The following is a 19,017-nucleotide window of genomic DNA, read 5'->3' as shown; positions in this document are numbered from 1 at the left end:
CCTGTTACCGGATTTGTCCGTATAAACAAGAAAGCTATAAACTTACAGGTTTCCAGCTTCATGTAGCCAAGTGAAAACACGCTTTCTTGCCGATTCACACGCCGATGTAAAGCTTATTCTTTCGAACGAACGTTGTTTGGTTGAGGTTGAAATATATTCCCGTGTTTTATTTCCATTTATGTAAAGTTGTGTCCTCTGTCTCAGACATTGGAGTTATGTACCTTGTTATATATATTAAGTATAAATGGTGTTCGGACGATGCGTGTTATTTTTCACCTCATCGTATGCTTACCGCTGCCGCGTACGAGTGAAGTGCCCGGATGTCCGCGGTATCAAATACGACATTCTTTAGTGCAACCCCAAAAAAAACAGCTTCGAAGCATTGGATTAAAGGAGACATCAGGGAAATGGTAAATAAACTGGTTTTTGCACGCTGTGATACGAGAAGACCTGTAAGAGAAGGTTTCGTGACTATAAACCATTTCATTTTATAGGCCTAGTCACGTTGGTACTGTTGTAAAAGTTGCTGTTTTAAACTTTCTGCCTGTTGGTAACCAAACTACACACTATTAATAGGTTTACATAAAGCCAGACGAAACTAGACTCTACGAAAAACTTGAACCCTGCATTTGGTATAATGCGCTGTATACCCAGCGGTATTATTGACACGTGCAATAAGTCTCCGTCCGGATTTTATTGCTCCACCTGTCCAAGTAAAACCCCATATAACTTATTGTATTTACACAAACCAGACACGAAGCCCGTAAATGTAGACTAGATGTACTGTACAAATGAGTACTTTTACAGTTGTACGTTCCTTTCAGAGCCAGATCAATTCACGGTCTTGTTTTATATGAGCCTAATATGACGTGTATACTGTGAACATACTTATATTTATTGAGGATCAAGTGGGCAGTGGGCGACAGTTGTCGGTACCATGCGGAGATGCACGCATATGTGTCTACCCCCAGCACAAACGTGTACAAGCGAGCGTTTATACGAACCGACCTAATAAACAAAGATCGATATAATAATAAATACGACTGCATGCTGATGAAATCATAACTATTGCGTGCAAGGTCAACAGATAATAGATATAGTCTATTGTATAGCCGGAGAAAAATAACATCCCGAGTGCAAGTAAACTCACTTCCGAAACTTGATTGACAGTTGCGTCAACAGGCACGGCTCTGTGGGTTTGTTGAGTGAATTAAGGATGGCGAGTAATCGTGCTGTTGATAAATCGCCTTACATGCGTAATACATATGGATTTTACCTCTCATACCATAGCTGTTAGTCATTCACATGATTGTACTCAATGAAGCGACGTTCAATTATGAACACCAAGCGTCTTAGAAACTTGCGTCGTTGTTAATTACGTTTGACTTATGACATTGTTTTATTAAAGGAGGGTCGTGTCCAGCCAATTTGTTTGAGAGAATCTGTTTTACATGCGAGACCTTTTTTGTCCATATATGTCCTTATGTAGCTATACATACAAATAATGACATTTGTGTATATACGTTTTGTAGTTATGAGACAAGAAAATAGTCCGCTTGGAGAAAAGTTGCTTATGTGAGTAAAATCTTTAAACTAAAGCCCACTTGCAGAGTGAAAATGAGTACGGCCTATGGGAAAGTTATAGTTGTTAGCATAAATTGCAAAGCTTTATCCAGTAGCTATATGTAGATATTATACATGTACGTCGTCCTACATATCAGTTACAGGGCGACGCGCGGTTAATGGTGTGGTGGTGAAACTATACCCAGTTATGTGGGCCCCACTATGTGCTTGTGTGGAAATGGCGCATGATTATATCATTTTGGCGCATGTGATAGGGTGGGAGACATTTTGTCCTTCTCCAGAGCTCAAATATAGACCTTTAAGTACCCAATGTGTGTTACAGAGTATATGGTTGTGTTTTGACGAGGGAATATGGTGTGTTTTCAATTAATATGTTAGTTTAAGCGTGTGAATATGTCTATATCTTTATTTCTCTACGCTTTAACGCTGTACACAGAATATTTCACTTTTAAAATGGTGGCTAGTGTTAAAGGTAATACATACGTAAATAATACTCATGTTTCAGTTTAATGGAAGCATTTTCTCAACAACAACAAAAATCAGCCTAAAACAGTATTTTATTTGATATCCATGTAGTTGTGTTTATGTGAGACATGAATGTAATTTGCTCAGTATACATCCCTTCATAATGCTGGGACGTTGCTGCACTGTTGTTTAGCTGTACTAGCATTTCAGGGATAAGGAAGTTTCCCCAGTTCTGTGGTGTGTGGGTTAGAACAAAGCGGTTTTAATGGTGGTATAGCTCCATAATTGCTCTCACATTTAAACATCTGCTAGTCTACGTATCGAACACCAATGTGGTCGTGGTGAGCTCAAGTCCAGGGTTTCCCCCGCACTCTGCCCGGTTTCCATCCACCATAATGCTGGTCGTCGTCGTATAAGTGAAATATTCCTGAGTACGGCACCAATGAAATAAATAAATAAATAAACGTATCCAACACAACGAGGTCTCCGTAGTCCCACAAAATGTGGTATCCTACTGTAGCGAACATCCTTATTCTCACTTCTGAATACACCATGCTCACGATGTTAAATGAGCTCATGGGCGGAAATAAACTGACCAGAATTCGCTTAAGTCATCACTTTGAACAGCCGAGTGTTGTATATGTATGTGAACTTGTAAGCGGTTCTGATACCAGACTGTCCAGGGAACGCGAGGGCATGCGGGGTTTTGCGAGACTAGATTACCGCGGATTGAAAACATGTGGAATCAACGCAGAACAAGTTGCTAGTTCCAATGCGTCGTTGTTTACCTTCCAAACTGGTATTTTGCTGTAGCTTGCAGCTTGGGTTGTACATGTAGTTTTTGCTGAGAGCTATTATCTTCGATGTACTTTGTAGTGTAGTGGTGAGGTGAAGAAAAAACAACGTAACCTATCAGAAATTGTACGAGATAAATCTTTTTTCTAATTGAACGGCCTCTCATGCAGAGAAGATTTTTAGTTTTTATTTGTGTTTCGTCCACAATATTGTCATTTACACAACGCTGACTCAGTGGAACACATTACCCAGGACACCAGTCATGACGCCTCATACTAGATACTTTTCTCTGACACCCAGTTGACCACGACTGTATTTAGCTGTAACATAAGCTGAGATCTGATAGAAAAGGATTATCCATTTAAAAGCCTTAGTTGCGATTTAGTTGGAACTCAACTGAAACCATTGTGCCAGGCTTTCAGGGCAGAGACTCTAACCTCTGACTCTGCACGGACTCTGATCTCTGACTGCACGGACTCTAACCTCTGACTGCACGCATACGTAATATTACTTATTTATATGATTGGTGTTTTACACCGTCCTCGAGAATATTTCATTTATACGACAGCGGCCAGCATGATGATGGGAGGGAGCTGCGCAAAGCTTGGGGGAAACACGTGACCATCTGTAGGGTGCTGGGAGACCTTACCACGTATGGCCAGAAAGGAAGCCAGTATGCGATGGACTTGAAATCACAGCGACTGCATTGGTGAAAAAGTTCCTGGGTCATGCGCCGCGCTGGCAGCTAACACCTCGGTCAGGGCGCCCCCTGCAAATGTGAGTTTTAGTAGTGAATATACACTGCATGCTTGATTTCTCCGTATCTCTGCCAACATTTTTCAGAAAAAGGCGCCGGTCATGTGACCTCCCGCTTTCAAAAAGAGGTTACACATGCACATTTCGTGCAATTGGGTGCAAGATTTGCCAATAGAAAAACTGACGATGTGAAGGGACACTGATTGGATAATACTACCACAGACATTATAGGTTGCTGATACACTATAAATTTCTGAATTGCTATTTTGCACCTTCACTTCCGACAACAACAGCTCAAATAATGGTGGACATGATGCTACATGTGAGTAGGCTGATTTTTTTTTTGTTATGCTGCAGAGAAAAGTGCAATCTGCATTTGGGGGTATGGCATGGTACCACGGGAAAGTTAGAGGATATATATTTTGGGGGTTGGAGTTGAAAAAGTTACTACATAAATAATAAGGAGAATTAATGCACTCCTGTAACCCGAAGTGACAATTGAACAGATTAAGATGGCTATGCATATGATGACGTCACCGTTTTATGAGTACTTTCATCCACGTGATTTACATCGTACTCTTCGAAGTTTGTCCTAAATACTGGTCCTCACGGCCGGACAGTGGTGTTTTATACAAAGAACATCGCTAGAGGTTCACGTAAGTGGCCGCAAATCTACAGGGTCCACTTTCACAAAGATGTCGCACTTGTACGATATCGCACATACAGGACAACGGCACTTTAGTTTCGACGTACAAAATATCGTACGACAGATGTATGATAAATAAATGTCTTACCCGGCTTTGTGAAAGTGAGCCCCGACCTCTCAGGTATATACGCAAATAAAATGACTTTTCCTAAATTTTAAAAATCCTAAAGTCCACCCCAGTGGACTGTTCACTACAACTAACCCATCAACATAACTGTTTGCTAGAGAACATAGAATTTACAGAAGACCAAGATTATAGAGCCTACATTAATTAAATTCTTTCTAATTGCATCTGTTATCTTGTGAGACAATTGCATTGTCATGTTAAGTTAGCGCATCGGTTTTTTCGTTTATACCCCAATAAACTAAAATTATTACAGTCAGTCTTTGTAATTCAATTAAGGAATAAAAGGATATTATCTAATATTTACTTCATTGTAAACGGTGAGAAATGCTAGTCGATTGTTTTGAAGACGGGAACACCGCAACACATTTTATGAGATTCTTTGGGCCAATGAAATTGGTGATCAAGGTTCTACCGTTACTAAGCAACGTCACGTGCACGGCGAACCAAATGACGAGGCAAAGGTTTCATTTGCTGGTCGTTTCATAAAGAATTGTGGAAAACATTTTTCTAAAAACATTTAGCGGTTTAATTCCGAGCTAGAGAATATTAAGTTGGGCGCAGAAGATGCAGAGAGAGTTGAATTTATTCATGAGACGCAATTTTGTTTGCGACAAGGCGTTTAAGCTGTTCATAACGGGCTGCTGCTGTTGTTGAACGCCAATGATGTGCGGGAGGTTACTTCGTCAAACCGGTTGCAAAACATACTGTTTATCCACGAGGAAACAGTGTGTATTTAAACATTAGTTGGAAAGTGATTTTTTGTATCAAACTGGCTTCTTTTTTGGCAAACACTAGCACTCGGCTATGCATATGGACTCGGCGACCCAGCAGGCCTGCATGTTTGTGGATTAAGCTCATACTGAGGTAGGCACTACCGTTTAAACAGTCTTAATTCACCGTAGACTATCCACAAATTTTGTACTGATGCTCCTGTTTATGAATGTGAATACAATAGAGATATATTTTATGGTGTTCTGTATTTCATTTTATATGACGCGCCTTCAGTCTCTTTCACTTCTATTCTTAGAAAAAATAGTCCTACGTGGGAGAGGCATTTTGTCGGTTCACTGGAGTATAAACTCAGAACTGTGACCAATCAGATTGCGCCCATACAAGCGTTGTTATAAATTATATATCTGTGAACTCGATTGCCACATCATGGTCACACATACCACGTCACCGGAAAACTTTAGGTTAAGTTATTGCTGCTTTCAAAAGATTTGAACAACATGCTGGAGGGAGTTGCTAGGCTTTTGCAAAACTGAGAAACCTTGCACATACGTCGGTCAGCTGTAGCCGATGCGAAATCAAGAAGGCTCGGTCGGTTTTACAGGTCATATATCGCTTAGGGGCTTGCTCTGGATTTGTAAAGCTGTGCTTTGTAAACCTCCGTGGTATGATGGACATATCTGCCCGATGTTGACACCTGTTGGACAAGCTGTCAACCCATGACTTGTATATGCTCTGATCACATCTTTCTCTACTCCCAGGGCACTGAATATAATAGTTCGTGGATGTCTTCTGCACTACAAATGCCAGAATTGATTTTACTCAGATCTATTCGGACGACTTCATTAATCTGCATATTGTTAAACTTATCCCAAACAACAGCATTTTGGCTGTTTGGTTTTTGTGTTTTGAAACAGTCGTCTGAGAAGTGGACTCCCGACCGGAAGCGAGTTTGTATGGAAAATAATCCCGGGGCTCTCGCCCATTGTTCTATGCGTAGGCCTCCCATAAATTACAAAAATGAACTTTGTGTTCTGCAATATTCTTCGGATGCAAGATAGTTAATACCTTTGTTATAGAGTCCCAGAGGTGACTGCTATTTATACAAGTCAAAGGTTTACGACAGAACCTGCTGGGGGGGGGGGGGGGGGGGGGAGGGTTAACGGAAGGAGAACACACTCCGTGGGTGATTTAGCTTTTTACTAACAAGACTAAAAGAAACGCCTGGCAAGCCAAGTGAGCTCAACACCTGAACACATGAGAGAGTCTGAACAAATATGAGGCTCAGACTGAATTCTGGTGTTTTCAGTAGCCTGATGTCTGTGGACAAAGCACGACCTGACATTAGAAGATATAAAAAAAATCATGGACCTGCATTCTATACAAGTACGTATGCGTTTGTGTCAGTTAGGAAATCTTTCGGTTTAGATCGCCTTTCATTTGCTCAGCGCACGAATTCATGTGTGACACGGAATGTAGTTTTTCAATACAGCCATTGAAGTATCTATTTTATCTATTTCTGGTGTTGATGATTCCACGAGCCGGTTGTGGGAGAGGAAATGTGTATGTGTGGTTTGGGGGTGGGGTTAGTCGGGGGGGGGAGAGAGAGAGATAGTGGTGGCATTTGAGAAGAAGCCGCGTAATCGCATTCTTAATGAAAGGACGTATTAGACCAACTCATTTCGAGAGCGTTGATAAGGTTAATGTCACAGCATACCTAAGTATGGCAAGCTGTTTGGTTCCATGATGATTTGTGTGAAAACTGTTCCAGACACCTGAAATTCTTTTTTAAATTATATGGAAAGACAATAATAGTGATAATGATTGTGAAAGATCGACACATACCAATTTTTGCGTCATAGTCACCCCTCTTGCAGGGGGAAGTTGAAGTATTCAGGCTGTATGTATCCACACATGGGCTCTGTCCGACACAACATGGCTGAGTCAAATGTTCTCAGTTTTGTTGGTAAGGCCTTTAAAGGTCGTTCAGGCATTTACTTTGCTAACGTATGTAACCAGGGCGAATATGGGGCCACCCAATATAGCACAGTATGTCAAGTTCACGTTTATTTCAGTTAGGCTGAATTCATTATGACATGGACAGAATTAAATTTTATATATGTGAAATGTTTTGTCTGTTTTTTTTTTTCATATCTGCAGGACAAAATGCATTCAGAACATATTCAAATATGTCAAAATAATTAACAGATATGTCAAAATGAATTCAAGATATCTGGAATGAGTTCATCACATCTGATTGAATTCAAGATATATGAACTGAACATATCTGAAATAAATGTTGAAAGGGCCGACGCGGCTTTCCACACATAAGGGCGTAGGCGATTTTATACAGTGGACGTCTTCTCAGCAGCATCATAGTCATGTCCTCGTGCATTTGTGATGTTCTGTATACAGTGAAAGTCTACAGCCTCAGTGTTTCGGTTAGGGTAGACGAAGGATTCTCAATACTATTCCCAAATCACAAAACCTAGTCTCAGAAAAGGATTTCAAAACGTGTCATTATGGAACTGCTATAGTGTGAACATCACACCTGTAATAATTGACATCTAGGAATGACACCCTACCGGTACATTTTTAAATGCCTCCGCTGGTATTATGTCTTTCCCGTGTCCCATTACTCATTTCTAGGGCGTTCGACAGTGGTTTCAGGAAGCAAATTGACACAAAGGCGTAACAGTTCGGAGAGATAACTGACTGACAGTATAGGCCCACGTGTTAAAGCAAGTAGATATGCGCACGTGTACAGGCAGAGGTCACTTGTGACCGTGTGGTTGTGTCAGACGATTTGGTGCTCATTTGTACTGCTTGTAATGAACACTAATGAGCTTTACGGTTCGCCACGGCACTATTTATATTCGTTTGATCTTTTTTTTTTTCGCTTAGCTCATTACCACCCCTTGCAACCATTAATAACAGTGAGGATAAGCAACCATTAATAACACCGAAGATAGGCAACCATATATAAAAATGAGCAAAACAGGCAACCATTAATAACACCGAGGATAGGCAACCATAAATGATACAGATGACACCTGTTTCCGGATAGCAAAGAAAAACGGTGACCGGTTGAAAGACGCAATTATCCAGTGATTAAAAGGCTTCTGCTCACACTATTTAATGGGTATTAGAAACTGTCATGAAAATGTTCAGTACCCGTATCATATAGATGAAGTAGTATACGACAAATTGTACAGAATGGCAATAAAAATACTTAAGCGGTAATTTTCACAAAGACGACTTCCACAATCTTACAAAAGAAAAAACAACTGTTGATAGCCGTTTTGGGGGGAAATTTGAAAGGCAATGCATTTTTATTTATTTATTTATTTGATTGCTGTTTTACGCCGCACTCAAAAATATTTCACTTATACGACGGCGGCCAGCATTGTGTTGGGAGAAACCGGACGGAGAATGGGGGCAGCCAACGACCTTCCGCAGGTTGCTGACAGACCTTCCCACATACAGCAGTTCACTTTTAAAGTACGTTTCCCAAAATAATGGTCGAAGTCGATGTCATGGCTTAAGATTATTTGCCAAGTTCCACACTGTCATTGCTGATGTAGTTTCTTTTCCATGCTTTTGTTTTTCGTATTGTTCCTCTTTTGTATTGTTCCTCTTTGTCACCAATTTTTGGACGTGGACATTGTATCTGACACTGTATCATATTTTTATTCGATATACACCCACAAGTTTGTCTGTTGCACATTATTTATTTTTGTCTAAAATTTCTAGCTACCTATACTGAAACTGTCAGAAGCATGCGTATTATAGTCTGTCTTGATATTGCATATAATTTTATAACTACCAGCGTTATTCATGTATTCCGTGGAAATTCTGTAAAGCTGTGCTATGTGTTGCAGGCTTAGTTTTATGGGAGGGGGCGGGAATTCCCTGTTTACAGACCCGAGCTCACACATGCTATTGTTGTGGCCCTACCGCAAATGGTCACATGAATGGAAATCTGCGCACGAGATATTAGGAACCAATCAAAGCTCTTTCTGAGTTTCAAATATACGCCTTTTCATTCATTGCTCGGGCCTACTTAGCATTTGCATTACAGGTATACCGGTACGATACATGTACATGTGAACGACAGTACATTGCTGAGGAATTAAAAATGCAGTTTACAGCTGTTGTCAAAGCCCTCGACATATTCTGCCATGTAGTAAAATCTTTTTCCAATAATGTGTTTAGCGAAAAAAAAAAGAAAAGGTCCTCTAGAAAACAGTTGCAAACTTAATGTCACAGATAGACAAAGGCCTATATATCTGTACGTGGATGGATCTGTGAATAATTTCTCGCTCTTTCTAGAGTATTTATTTATTGATTTAGTTATTTGTTTGTTAATTTTGTTTCCGACGGTGCGTGGGAAGGTCTACCAGCAACCTGCGAATGGTCGTGGGTTTCTCCCTGGCTGTGCCCGGTTTCCACCCACCATAATGTAGACCGCCGTGGTATAAGTGAAATATTCTTGAGTACGGCGTAAAACACCAATCAAATAAATAAATGAATAAATTTATTTAGTTTATCTTTCTATCAAACTGCCTATTTCTTAACACCATACTCTCGAATGTTTCCCCGAAAAGATGACGACCAAATCATGTAATATCACATTTTCGTGGTGTATTAGTGTCTAAATCTTGTGATGTCTAAATCTTGTAATGTAGTAGTGTCTAAGTCTTGTGATGTGTAAGTGTCTAAATCTTGTGATGTGCTAGTGTCAAAATCTTGTGATTTGTTAGTGTCTAAATCTTGTGATGTATTAGTGTCCAAATCTTGTGATGTCTTAGTGTCTAAATCTTGTGATGTGTAAGTGTCTAAATCCTGTGATGTCTAAATCTTGTGATGTCTTAATGTTGTGATTTGTTAGTGTATAAATCATGTGATGTCTAAATCTGTGATGTATTAGTGTCTAAATCTTGTGATGCGTTATTAGATTATTAAGCCATGTTCCATTCTCCAACACATGTATGACACTGTGGACAGATATTGCTAAATTGTGTTAATGAAGAAACTTCTTACTTGGTAAATGTTTTTGACAAGGACTAATTGGACTGCACTCTGAAGTTTTTGGTGGTATTTAGTAAAAAAAAATTCTGCCATTAGAGAGACTTTCGTTCTTGTATCGATGGTCTTTCAGCAGTTGTCAGTTTGAATTTTGTGAAAACTATGTGGGAGAAAAGGAAATAATTTTAAACTTTGCTCGTTTAATCGATATGTCAGGCAATGGGGCTAAAGAGGGGTAGATGAATAGATATAAGCTACATACTAAACCGTGCAGATTTATATATATATATATATATATATATATATATATATATATATATATATATATATATATATATATATATATATATGTCAATGCAAGTTGAACTACAAATCAATGTTGTGAATGTAAATCGGATTAAGTAGGCATGCGCACCAGAAAACATCCGGCTTGGCCAGTGATCGTGACCGCCCCCACTGCTGAACTTCCCACGGAAGGAATCAATAATTCAGTCTTTGGATCAAAACGTCTGTCTGTTCGGGGGTTATGTGAATAGGTGAAGCTCTTACGAATACCCTTGTACTGGCCTACGCCAGTCGGTGTATCTGTCTGTGTGCTGATTGATTTGTGAGGGCGTGCTTTTATGTATACCCTGGGGAATCCGGCGCTTTACACCAGTTCGTATATCGGCCTGTATGCTGTCTTAGTTGTGAAGTCATGCTATAACGTATATCCAGGGGAATCCGGCGCTTTACGCCAGTTCGTATATCGGCATGTATGCTGGATGACCGGTGAAGTCATGCTATAACGAATACGCCTGTGAATCCTGCGCTTTACGCCAGTCCGTACAAATATATCTGTCTGTATGCTGGTTGAGCAGTGAAGTCATGTTATAACGAATATGCCTGTGAATCATGCGCTTTACGCCAATCCGTACAAATATATCTGCCTGTATGCTGGTTGAGCAGTGAAGTCATGCTATAACGAATACGCCTGTGAATCCTGCGCTTTACGCCAGTCCGTACAAATATATCTGTCTGTATGCTGGTTGAGCAGTGAAGTCATGTTATAACGAATATGCCTGTGAATCATGCGCTTTACGCCAATCCGTACAAATATATCTGCTTGTATGCTGGTTGAGCAGTGAAGTCATGCTATAACGAATATGCCTGTGAATCCTGCGCTTTACGCCAGTCCGTACAAATATATCTGTCTGTATGCTGGTTGAGCAGTGAAGTCATGCTATAACGAATATGCCTGTGAATCATGCGCTTTACGCCAATCCGTACAAATATATCTGCCTGTATGCTGGCTGACCAGTGAAGTCATGCTATAACGAATATGCTTGTGAATCTCTCATTTCATATCATGCACTGTAAGTCAGTCTTCCTGTTTGAAGCCGTGCCTCGTGTATACCAAACACAAACACATAAATATACTATCACCTGATGATGAAGTCCACTTCATATTTTTTTTCGTGATAAGCATAAGCATCGTCAGAATATAAATTACATTACGTGATAGACGCTGAAGTTTAGCGGCTAGTATTTTAACAAGCTTGATATACTTGAATTTTTTAAAGGAAATAGAGCGTTGTTACTTATTGCGCATGCGCAATGCATTCTAAGACCTATTTTCGCTAAACCCGGAGCTACAGTGATATCAGGTGCATGTATTTCCATATTGACTCGCGTTATTACTTGTCATTAGGTGGCATTTTGAATGTATCGCTAACTTTAGATATCGCCTCTTTCAACCAGGAAGTGACTTGTCAAAAGATTAGCAACATATATATATATATATATATATATATATTACAATTTTTTTTTGTCATTTTTTCAGGTTCGATCAGAGAGAGATAGTGAACTGTTACAAGTGAGTCTGCCAGGAGATATACCGGATTCCACTCCCCAAGAGATCTAAAATCGCCGGTTTCAGTTTCTAATCCTGGATATCGTTTTATCTGACACAACTGATATTGTATACGTGCCGCCGTGTTCAAATCGTGAGTTAGATCTGGAGTTACACTATGTTTTATGACTGTGTATGGTGGTCCACCTGTTGACGGCTCGTGCTAAGAGGATTTCCCATTGGATCTTACCATCAGATATACCCAGTACACGATAATACCACCAAAAGAAGCTCTGATATACGTAGTTGTTGTTGTCTCAGCCAACATGGCAGCCCAGGTAAGTCTCTGTAGTATGTAGTTTTCTTCAATGTCTTCCTGCATAAACCAGCACTTTTCCGGAGGCGTGGTCCCTTAGCATTGTTTTCATGAGATTGGTTATTAAATGTGATGACAACACGACATTTTGAGGCCTGATCCCTTAGCATTGTTTCATGAGATTAGTTATTAAATGTAATGATAACTAGACAATTTGAGGCCTGGTCCCTTAGCATTATTTTCATGAGATTGGTTATTAAATGTGATGACAACACGACATTTTGAGGCCTGGTCCCTTAGCATTGTTTTCATGAGATTGGTTATTAAATGTGATGAGAACACGACATTTTGAGGCCTGGTGCCTTAGCATTGTTTCATGAGATTGGTTATTAAATGTGATGACAACACGACATTTTGAGGCCTGATCCCTTAGCATTGTTTTTATGAGATTAGTTATTAAATGTGATGACAACACGACATTTTGAGGCCTGGTCCCTTAGCATTGTTTTCATGAGATTGGTTATTAAATGTGATGAGAACACGACATTTTGAGGCCTGGTCCCTTAGCATTGTTTTCATGAGATTGGTTATTAAATGTGATGAGAACACGACATTTTGAGGCCTGGTCCCTTAGCATTGTTGCATGAGATTGGTTATTAAATGTGATGAGAACACGACATTTTGAGGCCTGGTCCCTTAGCATTGTTTTCATGAGATTAGTTATTAAATGTGATGACAACACGACATTTTGAGGCCTGGTCCCTTAGCATTGTTTTCATGAGATTGGTTATTAAATGTGATGACAAGACAACACTTTGAGACCTGGTCCCTTAGCATTGTTTTTATGAGATTAGTTATTAAATGTGATGACAACACGACATTTTGAGGCCCGGTCCCTTTGCATTGTTTTCATGAGATTAGTTATTAAATGTAATGATAACACGACATTTTGAGGCCTTGTCCCTTTGCACTGTTTTCATGAGATTGGTTATTAAATGTGATTAATTTACTACTAGTTAAGCATTAACATGAACTGGTAGAATAAAACTCAAGTTCTGATGAAATAACAAGAGGCCGAATTTCCATTTTTAAGTGTGACCATCGGCCATCGAGCACACTGTCCTCGCTGCTCAGCGTTTACTCCGTTTGTTGTGAGTTTTTAGTATTCCATGGTATTTTAGCGTGTTTGTTAAACTCGTGACAGATAACGCTTTGGTCTTGTGGTAGTCCACTTAGCTGTAGAGTTATTTTAGAACTAAGGTTTGATGATTTCAGCGCCTGGTAAAGGTGACAAAAAGCGTGCTCGTCCAATGTGTCAGTGTGTGGACGTTGCTGCTGACAGGAAAGAATATGCGTGTGTACTTTTACACTTCGATATCGGGCACTGTGAACATCGAGCAATAACAGTGTCTCCCAGCAAGTCATTTCCTCTGTGAGCGAAAAGAGACCTCTCATCGGCCGGCTTACATAGTTTTTTTATGATTCAACAAGGGCGAGAAACTAAAAAGTTAGCAACAGCCAACTTCACTGGTTTGATTAAAAAATTTCCGTATTGTCTTTTGGGGATGTTAAGATATAGATATACAGTACAGCTCAGGCTAAAAGTCAAAACAAGGCAGGAGATTAGGGCGTTCCTGAGATTAGCACGTTCCTGAGATTAGCGCGTTCCTAGAGGCCTTGTAGAGAGTTTGTAGAGCGCCCGTAAAGTCGGTTTGATGCGTGAAGTTTAAGTGGAAGTCTTCATGTTGCCTAGTTAAAGGTGGAGGAATTCGGAGTGACCGTATAAAAACCACCGACCTTTGGTAAATCTCTGGTAAACTTTTCCACTTGTTAAGCGCCGAACTTGTGGTCGAAAAGTGATCTTAAACGAACGTGAGAAGGCGCAAACAGTGAAAGTTGGGAAATATAGACACTTTATGTCCAATACCCTCTTAATGACTTTACGAATATGTGAACCTAATTAACAATGCCATCGCAGTTTCCGCTATCACAATGACGAGAATGTAAAAGCCTCTACCTGTCCCGTGTCATGTTTTAGAGGAACCGGTGGACCTCTTGATATGGGACTATATTAAGGATGTCGGCGGAAAGACATGCGTGGCCACAATAAGCCACTTCCGTATGAGTGCGTTCGCGGAAACCCCTGAATCCTGTTCAAGGGCTGAAATGCGGAAACGGACTCTTAAGAAATGTTCAATTAAGAAATTTTTGACGATACGAAAGTTAATTAAACTGAAGCCATAGCACGCACTACTATGAATCATGCAGTCGGTGACAACCGTTAAGAGACATGTGCCCTGATATTGATTTCCTATCGCATACAGCGAAGGGAATTGTGAGTGGGGCTTGACTTATTTTAAATATAAACAATAACTTAAACTCTTACGCTTTCAACAACTAAGGTCTTTGCGAGTCGTTGAATATGGTAGCATTACCATAGTGGTGGAAAATTCAAAGATACCTTTTGTTTAAAACCATGTGTGTTTTTATATGTAAGGTACTTTTGCTTCGCTTGCAACCACAACTGGACAGAGAACGGGTGACATTTGGATTTGAAAGCAGTATGACCTCAGTGATGTTGATATACATTACCTATAGAGCCTAGTAGTGAAGTGCAAAATACATATCCACAAAAACTGATGTTTGAGATATATGACCATAATATCTGATGTTTGAGATACGCATTTATAATAGCCAATGTTTAAAATACATAACCACAATATCTGATGTATGAGACACACAACGACAATAGTAAATGTTTCAGACACATAACCCCACTACCTGTATGAGATGTATGAGATACACAACCACAATGTCTGATGTATGAGATACATAACCACACTAGCTGCAGTTTAGATAAATAACCATAATAACTGATGTTTTCCCTTATGTTAACCGCGTTACCTACCTGTACTTTATGTAATTATGATAAATGATGTTCTCTAGGGTGGATCGGCTTAGCCATGAAACTGACACCAATGCGGTCGCTGTTAGTTCGAGTCGAGCTCTTGCTGGCTTCCTCTCCAGCCGTACGTGACAACGTCTTCCAGGAACCTGCGGGTGGTCGTGGGTTTCTACATAGCTGTGCCCGGTTTTCTCCCAACATAATGCTGACCGCCGTCGTATAAATGAAATACTCTTGAGTACAGCGTAAAGCAACAGTCAAATAAAGAAATGAAACTGACAAATACGATCAGTTGATAATAAAAAAATCAAAACAGGTCAGAAAAACAGAGCACCAAAACATACATTTCTAATAATTTATAACCTCAGCTTGAGCTTTATAATTTTGAGTCTTCTGTTATTCCATTTCTGTCGGTTATGAGATTATCTAATCGGCTTCACTTTATATATCGGCATGTATAGGGATACTGTAGGAGGTGTATAGAAACACTGTATAGGGACACTATAGGAGGTGTATAAGCACTCTACAGGGAGGTTATACACCGTATGGGGATTATAGGTACACCGTTGGAAGTGTATAGGCACACTGTAGGAGGTGGATAGGTGCAGTATGTATTAAGGCACAGTGGACGGAGGTGTACAGGTACACTGTAAGATGTATGTGTACATGTACAGGATGTATGGGTATATGTACAGTATAGGGAGGTCCACTTTAGGAGGTGTATATATGCACTATAAGGAGGTACACTGTGGGAAGTGTATATGTACAGTATAGGGATGTACAATGAAGGAGTTGTATATGTATAGGGAGGTATACTGTAGGGGGTGTATATGTACAGTGTAGGGAGGTACAGTGCAGGAGGTGTATATGTACAGTAAAGGGAGGTACACTGTAGGAGGTGTATATGTATAGTATAGGGAGGTACACTGCAGGAGATGTATATGTACAGTATAGGGAGGTACACTGTAGGAGGTGTATATGTACAGTAAAGGGAGGTACACTGTAGGATGGGTGTATGTACTGTATAGGGAGGTACACTGTAGGGGTTGTATATGTACAGTATACTCCTACACTGTAGGAGTTGTATATGTACAGTATACTCTTACACTGTAGGAGTTCTATATGTACAGCATAAGGAGGTGAAGAGGTACAGTGTATTGGGAGAGAGAATTACATGTATAGATCTGCACGGGGGAGGGGAGGGGTAAGGAAAGAGTGAGTGATGGGTGAAGGGGATGAGGATGAGTGAGTTATGGGTCCCCAATTCTCTCCGGTCACAGGTTGTATTGACTACCGTGACAGGCCACATAGTGTGTGCAGTTCACGAGTGTCTAGCTTCAGTCAGTCAATAGGCTGTTTATGAGACGTACACGTATTGGGCATTTCAGATGTCGTGATATACTTAGGTTTATATATTATCTGCTGACCCTAAACTGACTCTGTCTGATCTTACTGACCACACTGGTCAAATCACACGTTGGTTTTCAGCCCAGTTTCCCTCCACCCCTATCCCCACCCCCACCACCACACACAGAATTAACTGTCACTTACGTACGTATTCCGTCAGTCTAAGCTGAATGCCGACCGCCCTCGACCATGGGTAGGAGGGCTGATATGTAAACTACTTAGACGTTTTACTTAATAAGCACGAAGTGTAACGGCAAAAAATACGAAAACTTAATTATTGCTCTGTTGCTTGCTTAGGACTGGCTGGTAGGTATATAAAAGATTTATTAAGTATTGAAGCTCCGTACATGTAAAATGTGATGAAGTATTTTCTGAGTGCTTTCACTTTGATTGTCGTGTAAAGAAAATTAATTAAATATTTCGCAGTTCTTTTTTCTGAATAAATAGATAAAACTGACAGGTGATTGATCACAAGGGTATAAGACAACAGTTTGCGGTTTTGGTCCAATGTCAGACTGAGCCAAGTGTCAGATCTTAACCAATCTTTTATTCCTGCATGAAAATCCTAATAACACCCAAGAAAGTCGCACTGAACTATTTGTTTATGTCGGAGTCACACTATACTTCAGTTGAACGACATCATTCACTAAAACTCTTGAAATAAAACACAGCATCCCGTTCTTTATCGTACTATGATAATTTGTTTTGTGTGAAACAGCATGATCGTTGTTTTGCCGCGTGTAGGTGTAGCCGTGTTAATGGAATAGATTCAAATCTCATATCAAATCTAATTTCATGGAACAGATTCAGAAGAAGACGCAGTTTTTGTGAAATCAATCGGAATTCTAGTATTTCGAAGTCAACTACGCTTGCGTAATATCCATTGGTTATCTGGGCAGAATAGATTGCTGTGGACAGTCACACAGTTAGCGAGATGAGGTGATCAGTGCCTACCCCCCAGGGGATATCCCAACGGATGAGTCCGAGGGTCAGTATCCTAGGTGTCGGGCGTTAGTTCAACTGATTAGATACGTTTTTGAGGTTACTTGCAGGACAGAAAGAAATGCTTTGGACTCGATATGTACAATATTCGGTCCTGCCTGTAAAGAATTCATTCAACACAGAACAGGAATAATTCCTCGTAGATCAAACAATTGGCACACCTTTCGAGTATAATGACGTGAAAGTGCAATTCTTTTAGGAGAATGGCCCAATGAAATCATTTGGATTCGCCTTATTTTAGCACATGTATGACGAGAAGTTTGGCACTCGTGGGATACTCGTTTACATATTCCTAACTTAATTAGTATAGCGTTAGCTGTTTGAAATATCGCGCGTGCGCTGTTCAACCGGTAACGTGGCTGAAGTGCGTCCGGTTGTCGGTGCCGAATATTCTAACTCCGGTATTTATCTAAAGACCGCACATATCCCGCCCCTCATAGTTGGTTTCCCGACTGTTGCATGTATAGTCTATGCGCAGGTGTAGCAAACCATTCGTCTGTAGATGTAGATGTCGTGTGTTACACATGAGCGCTAATGCAGGTCCGCGATAAAGGTGCGAACTGTCATGCCTTTAATAAGAATTAAGTGCGAAATAGGTATATCACGGTTTAGTAATCTTCTGTGACCTACCTGTTTTAAGAGTAATGGGCATTTCACCGTGTTTATCTTTGTCAAAGATCGACACTAAATCTCTTCAGTTAAGCGATAATATGTAGAAATACAGTACACAGGTTTTTTCATGTTCATGAATAGACAGATGTATGCTACTGCGCATATGATGCTTCGTGTGTCTGTGTTCTCTCCAGTCCGATTGACAGTTGGAGCGATGTTATGGAAAATAGACATCGCCAAACTGAAGAACTATGGGAAATAAGCTTTCGCTTTGCAAGTCACGACGAATTATGGTGGCCGTCGTTGACACGGGGAGTATTTTCTCTATCTAGCAGCTTTTCGCATTGAATAATTTTCCTGTAAAACTGTACAAACGAAGCGTTCTACTATAAATAGAAATACCCCGAAGAGGGTGAACACGATTGTTTCTTTGATTGAATGCTGCGGTAAAGGCCGGTTGGAGTAAATTGTTGTGTTTTGATTCGATTTTCAATCCTAAAGGCTTACAGAGCCCACTCAGAGGATCAATAACAAGCAATGAAAAATCAGCTTTTAAAAAAAGCACTATTAAATGCGTGAGACTGAAATTTGTAAATATAAACTGCCACAATGAATGGTAAAATTTGACATTTGGAAGATATTGATTCGCGGAATACCAGAGCCATGCAAGTCGAGCGTGGGATTCTATTATTGTTTACGATTTGTCTTGCGATGGGTCTTCTCATGGTTGTCTTCAGGATTTGTGATTGTCACA

The 19,017-nt window shown here is 40.1% G+C and overlaps 1 protein-coding gene across 3 annotated transcripts in view; it reads left to right on the top strand.

Moving 5' to 3' along the window:
• LOC135477411 (calcitonin gene-related peptide type 1 receptor-like) overlaps nt 1–19,017 on the top strand; it is a 109,985-nt gene that overhangs the window by 6,109 nt on the left and 84,859 nt on the right. For all 3 annotated transcript variants that reach the window (XM_064757495.1, XM_064757492.1, XM_064757496.1), the window contains exon 2: nt 12,013–12,359. The gene's annotated coding sequence lies outside the window, so the exon portion shown is untranslated. The remainder of the gene's footprint in view (nt 1–12,012; nt 12,360–19,017) is intronic.

Source organism: Liolophura sinensis, chromosome 11 (assembly GCF_032854445.1).
Source record: "Liolophura sinensis isolate JHLJ2023 chromosome 11, CUHK_Ljap_v2, whole genome shotgun sequence".
Classification (NCBI taxonomy): domain Eukaryota; kingdom Metazoa; phylum Mollusca; class Polyplacophora; order Chitonida; family Chitonidae; genus Liolophura; species Liolophura sinensis.
This window is presented reverse-complemented; position numbering and strand designations above follow the sequence as displayed.